Raw genomic sequence first — 7,388 nt, 5'->3', positions numbered from 1 at the left:
TAATATCATAATTTTAAAATGAGTAGGTCTTTTGTGAGACGGTCTCAGGGATCTTTATCTATGATACGAGTCAATCCTACCGATATCCACAATAAAAAGTAATACTCTTAGCATAAAAAGTAATAATTTTTCATAAATGACTCGAATAAGATATCTGTCTCACAAAATAAGACATGTGAGACCGTCTCAGATGAGTTTTTATCTTTTAAAATTCAGTGAGAGTCATATTACAATTTGAGATAGAAAAATATGAAAAATAAGTTGAATGAAAGTTTTGCCAAACTTTTGCTGTAAGGGTAATTTATTGAAAAAAATTTGGTGTCCATTTTTTTCTTTATTCTAGAGATTTATATATATGTATATATATGTATGTATGTATAGATAAAAATAACAATAATAATAATTTAAGTAAATACCATATAAAAAATATTTAGTTTTTGTGAATCTTTTTTTTTTAAATTACCTATTATATATTTGACTCTAATATTAAATTTGATTATCTGACTTTAAAAAAAATATTGTGTTTTATTTATTAAATTATTATTTATTTATATTTTTATTATAATAGTAAAGTAAATCAAAACTTGAGAAATAAAATAAATGCAATACATAATATTCATATATCATATTGTACACACATTTGTGTCAAGTCCTTAATTTATTTTCATGTTTTCAAATAAAATTCAATAATTCATTTTTTTTTTCAAAATAATTTTTTATCCATTTTTAAAAACCCAATAATTTATTTATTTAATTTTTTAAAGATCATATTCATGTATTATCACCGTACAAGCAGAGAAAATTGTATTTACAACTCATGCGAAATATCAAAATGACAAAAATTTGTATGAGACGGTCTCATGAATCGTATTTGTGAGACGGATCTCTTATTTGGGTCATCCATGAAAAAATATTATTTTTTATGCTAAGAGTATTACTTTTTATTGTGAATATCGGTATGGTTGACCCGTCTCATAGATAAAGATTCGTGAGACCATCTTACAAGAGACCTATTCTTGAGTTAAATGTTATTTACCATCTAAAAATTAAAATTGTGGAGGACTTTTAATATTTATGGCTACGATTTTTAAGACGACTCTTAATCATTTACTTAAGCCTTGAACGTAAATTCATCTAATACATGTTTGACAATGAAACTGGAACCTCCGTATCGATTCTACTTCGAAAGAAATTAATACGTCACATTCAAATAAACTTATAAAATCAGACGTGAAAGCATTTTATATGCGTATCTTGTGAGACGCTCTCACATATCTTTATTCATGAGACATGTCAATCTTGCTCATATATACAATAAAAAATAATATTCACAAAATTGATATGTGAGACCGTCTCACGTGAATTTTTGTTATTTTATATTAGTTTTTCTATGATATTACAGCCATTTGGGTGTATTTATAACATTTTTTGTGTACTGTAAAATATTTATAATTTCTTGTTTTTATTTGTTTGGGTTATTTTTTGATGTATTTGTGTGTTTTTTAAAGGATGATAGGTTTTTGCATTTGCGGGAAACACTTCTGGGAACAACTGGCGAAAGTATTGCGAGAAGTCGGAATGATTTCTTCGTCTCTTTTTTTTTTCCTCGTCAGTTAAATTTAATTTATTATTGAAATCTCAGTTTTGAAATTTTAGCTCAGTCGATATAATAAAAAAATTGAAATATACTAAAAAACAAATTCAGAATAAATGTACTAAAAATTTTGAAATTATTTTGGCATCCTTTTTTAGTAAAGTTGAAATTAAAATGGGTTTTGGCGTGTGTATATTTTGAGGTTAGGATGAATGTTTGATTGTTTATGACTCAGTTTTTGAAATTTTCATTTGTCGAATTTTTAGAAGAAAAATTATATTGATTTCGAAAAAAATGTTGATTGTTGCCCTTCAATATATTAATTTAATATATACACCGATACTCCTTCACGTGCAATTCATGTATATATAATATTTTTTTATTTGGTATTTTTTGTATTAAAAAATCAGAAATTATTTATAAATTAAAAATCATATAAACTATTTTTTAGTAAACAAATTATTTTGTCTTATGATGATCTTCATTGAAATCTTTATTGAAAGTAAATTATTTGATACTATGATTTTTTTTTCAAATATAATATTAGGTAAAAATAAGAGTAGATTGGTATTAAATGAAAAACCATATCATAAAACTAAAATTAATTAGTAGAAGAAGCTTAATATCATGTAATATAATATAAATTTGTAGCAAATCAAGTTTTTTTCCACGTCACGCAATATAAATAAAAAATCACAAAAATTTTTGTGAGACAGTTTCACGGATCAATTTTGTGAGATATATATTTTATTTGGGTTATCCATAAAAAAATATTATTTTTATGAAAAAAATGTTATTTTTTTTATGGCAGAGTAACCAAAATCAAACTATTTCACACTAAAGTGACAAACATAATCTTAAAAAAATCGCAACAAAATTTACCAATATGGTCATTCCTAAAACCAAGTAAACAGTGCAATTTTAGTATGGAAATTGCACAAGACCTATCAGGACAGTCCACAAAGCAGGTCAGAAATTTAGCCACAAATTTGCTATCCACTGCTAAATTTTGCTAACCTCTAAATTTATGGACACACTCAAGAACATTTATAAAAGGATAAACTCTTGTCGTCTGACACACTCGCGAGCAGACAATCACAAGATGTCTGCAAAGGTAGTCCAAATGCCACGGCCCAAGCCTGGTCGGCGTGGCTGGTTAATATATGGGTGGCTGCTCTCATTTTGAGATCCCAGAGCCGTACGGTTTTGTCACTCGATCCTGTGGCGATTGCTGCTCCATCCGGGGATACATCGACACTCGGAACCCAACTAGAGTGCCCTGACATAGATGTAATCACACTATTCCTCGTCTGAGGCGGAGAAGAGAACTCTCGAATCGAGAGGAGCTGATGAGTACACCAGACTGCGAACCGGCATGGAATGGCATTTCCAAGTAGTGTAAGAATTTTGCACAAGCCACGTTTACACGAGCCACGTCAAGAACGGAGATGGTGCCATCCATTGAGCCACAACCGATTTGTCCACCATCAGGGCTCCACGCCACCGAGAGGCAAAACTTCTTATTGCCACTTTTCTCAGGGGGGTTTCGAGCCTTCCGGTCGAGGACCTGATAATGTGGCAATTAACTGCCACTCGGCAGTATCCCACAGCTTCACTGAAGAACTACCACCTCCAGCAGCTGCTAGTGTTGTGCCCTGAAAAAGAATAAATAGTTTTTGCTCATCATTGAAGGAGCTAATAACGTTAATAAATTTCACAGTTAGATTTGAAGTTTCAATCAAAAGTTGAAGAAGGTAGACAGAATCAGGGGATTTCACTCTCAAAGCTATTAAACAACAGCAATCATCAAAATTGCCTTGGAAAAGGAGTATAATATGATGTGCCATGAGGAGAATTTGAATTTCATAAATAAGGCACATCCAAGCAGAAATTGCTGTTGTAAGAATGCTATCAAGTATTATATCACAGCAAAGCATATGTATAATCGCACAGAAAGAACTTCATGATCTTATCCATCTAAAAAGTCAACAAAGCTATTTAGATTGTTTAATCTTAAATTGATTGACGAATACGTAAACATGTACAAAAATTGTGTCAAAACATTATCCAAAATGAGTGCATTTCTGAGTGAAATATTGACATCAACGAGAATCTAAAACTCAGTGATACATGCTCCAAATTTAGAATCTAAGTTCAACGAAGGCATGGAAAACTGTACCCAGCTCACATTCATGATCAACATGAGTATAAATTTTCATAATCTGTTAATAGTGATGTATTAACTCAAATCCAATGAAGTATTAGTTAAGACATGATCAAAGAGTTGTTGATTAATTGATCAATATATTAGGATCTACTAAATTTAAAATAGATCATCCAATCTACTTCGGATTACATTATCCCGAAAATCTAACTAGACAAATGAGACGATGACACGTGACAAATAAGATGAGTTCGGATCTTCTGAACTAGTCCTGATGCAATCTATAAATAGAAGCTGATTATTTGTTTCCTACACCGTTTTCTCTCAACTTTTCTCTATCGCGTTCTAGCCAGTTTCTAAGTGAGTTTAGTGTCAGGAAACTTCTAGCCAAGGACTAATTTTGCATGATTATTATTTTGTTTTGTAGTGGCTCGGGTAAGAACGCTACGAGTGATTTCCCCCATTCCCAAAACAAAAAAGAAGGAATTTCGAATGGTAACACTTCAACCAACTCTTGAAACGAATTCCAACAGTAAGTGCAGTCATTCATTATTTAGCAAACAATGCATGTTGAGGAAACTCTCAAAACAAGTTAGGAAAACAAAGAAGGAAGAAAGAAAAAGCAAAGGCAAGAAATAACAAAAAGCAAAGCAGACGTCCTAAGATAATACATTAACTTCAAAAATCTCGTTACACCTTCCGCTTGTCTACCCAGGTGAATACCTGTAATTATGATAATTTAGATATTAACTTCAAATTAAAGAAGTCCCGAAATATCGATCTAGCTAGCTCACTGATTGGCATCTTACATTCTATTTGGATTGTTTAACAACCATTGTCGACCTATTATTTTAATCTTGGTTCATAACAAAATCACTCAAATTTCCTTAAGCAGCAATTCTTTTATAAACTTTTCAACATTCTCCAATATTTGACTAACATGATCTCAAGTTTTCCAACCCATGTTAGATGGCACATGTAGCTGGCGAGACCAGCTAAACAAAGTTGTGGGGTGTGCAGCCCTTCAAAAATTATCCCGAAAATTATCGGATGCAAGGGGTTTTTAGACTTCATTTCAGTCATAGTTCCCTTTAACTCGTATGTCCGCTGAGTTTAAATCTACCCAGTTAAAATAGAACGATGATATAAACAAAAGGAGCCTTTTAGTATGGCAAACAAGAGGATAACACCATTACACCTAAAATCAGTACCGATTCAAAGTACCGGTATACAGCGCGTCAATATTTTTCACCGAGCTACTGGGATTCTGGCCATCACCCGCCGATCACTTGATTCACTCATCAGCACATGAGCTCATGCTTAACAAAATTCTCTACCAAATGAACTTCAATACAAGAAAAGTATACATGAGGACAGGGACGTAGTCAGAAAATTTTTTATCTTGGGCTGAATGAATCGATAAACAACATTAAATAGTATAAATCAAATATTTTAAAATTCCTTCACTGTGAAATTTCCAACCAGTAGGAGACTAGTAGCTCTCATCATCTTGTTTCCATTTTGGAAGGACGGCTCTGAAAGAAAACCCTCAAAAAATGGGCTAAATATTGGGCAAAAAATTGGGCAAAAAAGTAAAAATACAAGGCTAAAATTTTTTAAAAAAAGAAAACTCAATCTATATTCCTAATTAGACACAAAAAAATAGACTGGGCTGGAGCCCACCCCAGCCTTGGGGTGGCTCCGTCCTGCATGAGGGTTGAACTGGAGTTTCCAGACTTCAGATGGGGGAGCCTCCAGAGTGGCTGTAATGTTGGTCGTGGCGACATGGAAGACTCAAATAAAGCTATCAATGGAGGCGGATGCCACAATTCTGTAGGAGGGTGAGCCACTACGGAAACGACTCTAAGGCAGTGTCCGGTGTTCGTCAGAAGCTTCTCAAGGACTTCCGGATTCCACAGCCTCACTGTCTCCTCCAAGGACCCCGTCAAAAGAAGCTTCGGAGAATCGTCGGTCGTCGAGACCAGCGCCGCCGTCCACAAGGAGTCTTCGTGGCATTCTGGACGGAGCTGAGTGGAGCTAGCTAGTTGCATGTATATGGCAGCGTAACCCCTAGGTCAGGTTGTGATACCCTCATGGAGATACGGGTCATGGATCGACTCGAGATATTAGGTGTATAGTCCGGAACAAAGCCAATGTGCCGGGTACTCTCCTCAAATACCCGGGAACTACACCACTTCCCGGGCAATCATCATCATGGCCCGGGCTCTCAAGCCAATAACCGGGATCTCAAGCAAACACCCGGGTACCCTACTACTCGAGCCACCTCGAGAATTGCACCACACTCGAGTGTGATTGATACAAGATGTCTAATCTGTCAGAACCACTTGGGCTTGGAGTGTCCTAGAAATCATCAGAAGCTACAAGTATGGGCAGCCGACTTGCCATACTTAGTAGATGGCACGAGAATCGAGCTACCTACCCCATTTTTTCTACTATAAATAGCAGGTATTAATGTCATTTATAGATTCTAATATCTTTGAACTTTCAAGCAGTTACATATTTCCTCTCAATATTGCTTGTGTTCATCTGAAAACCTGCTGACTTTAGCATCGGAGTGGCTACGTCGGACACCCCTCCGGCGCCTATTCACGAGTTCCTTTCTTAGCTGCAGGTGTTGTTGCAGCCATTATCTTCACTCAACTTCCCAAACACTAAAAATTACTGATTCGATCCGTTGGAGCTCCTTACCCGGCTCATCCATTTCAGCGAGATTGAGATTAAGGCGTTGATATGGCTCGAACAAGAAAAACTAACCAGGACAATTCCAGGGCTCCTGGAGATGGTGCACAGACTTCTGCACAAGGTGGTGCTCATACCACTGGACCCAATCTTATTACCATGACCCCGGTGGAGTTGGCTAGAATTGTGTCAGAGGCAGTAAAGCAAGCCATGGCCAGGAGAGGAGCTTCTGATCAGGTTACTCCACCTGAGGGGGGACATGAGAATGAGCAGGAGCAGCAGCAGGAGTTGAGGGAGGAGGAGGAGATGAGAAGAGTGGAAGAGGAGTCTAGCACCGGATCCAAATCTCTAACTGTGGCAGAAGAATTGTTGGAGCTAAGACCAAAGATGAAGGTCTTGGAAGGGCAGCTGGAGAGCCGGAGTACTTCCCGGCCAATCGCCAAAGGATGCCCATTTGCTGATATTATTGTCTGGGAGCCTCTTCCCGGGAACTTCAAATCTGCCAAAATAAAGGATTACGATGGCAATGCAGATCCCGAAGAAAACCTGGCCAGGTTTGAAAATATGATCATGTTACACTGTTACACTGATCGAATCAAGTGTAATGTGTTTTAACAACATTGGTAGATTCTGCTCAGAGATGGTTTGAGGGATTGGCTCCTCAAAGCATCCATTCCTTCAAAGACTTTCAAAAGATGTTCTCACACCATTTCAGTAGTAGCAAGAAATACAAGAAGATTGCTTTTAGTCTTTTTGAAGTCAAACAGAGCCCCGAGAAGAGTCTAAGGGCTTATATAAGAAGATTTAATAGAATGACTTTGGATGTCCCTACATGTGCCACAGAGACAAAAACGACTGCATTCACCCAAGGCTTGAGGGAGGGTGAATTTTTCAAGTCATTAACCAAGAAAGTGCCCGGTGACTTCGAGG

The 7,388-nt window shown here is 36.0% G+C and overlaps 1 pseudogene; it reads right to left on the bottom strand.

Moving 5' to 3' along the window:
- Positions 1–2,484: 2,484 nt before the first annotated feature.
- On the bottom strand, positions 2,485–5,809 carry LOC142505510 (WD repeat-containing protein VIP3-like; annotated as a pseudogene).
- Between the last annotated feature and the right edge of the window lie 1,579 nt (positions 5,810–7,388).

This window comes from Primulina tabacum, chromosome 10 (assembly GCF_025594145.1).
Source record: "Primulina tabacum isolate GXHZ01 chromosome 10, ASM2559414v2, whole genome shotgun sequence".
Classification (NCBI taxonomy): domain Eukaryota; kingdom Viridiplantae; phylum Streptophyta; class Magnoliopsida; order Lamiales; family Gesneriaceae; genus Primulina; species Primulina tabacum.
The sequence above is the reverse complement of the archived record's forward strand: the minus strand, read 5'-3'. Positions and strand labels throughout refer to the sequence as shown.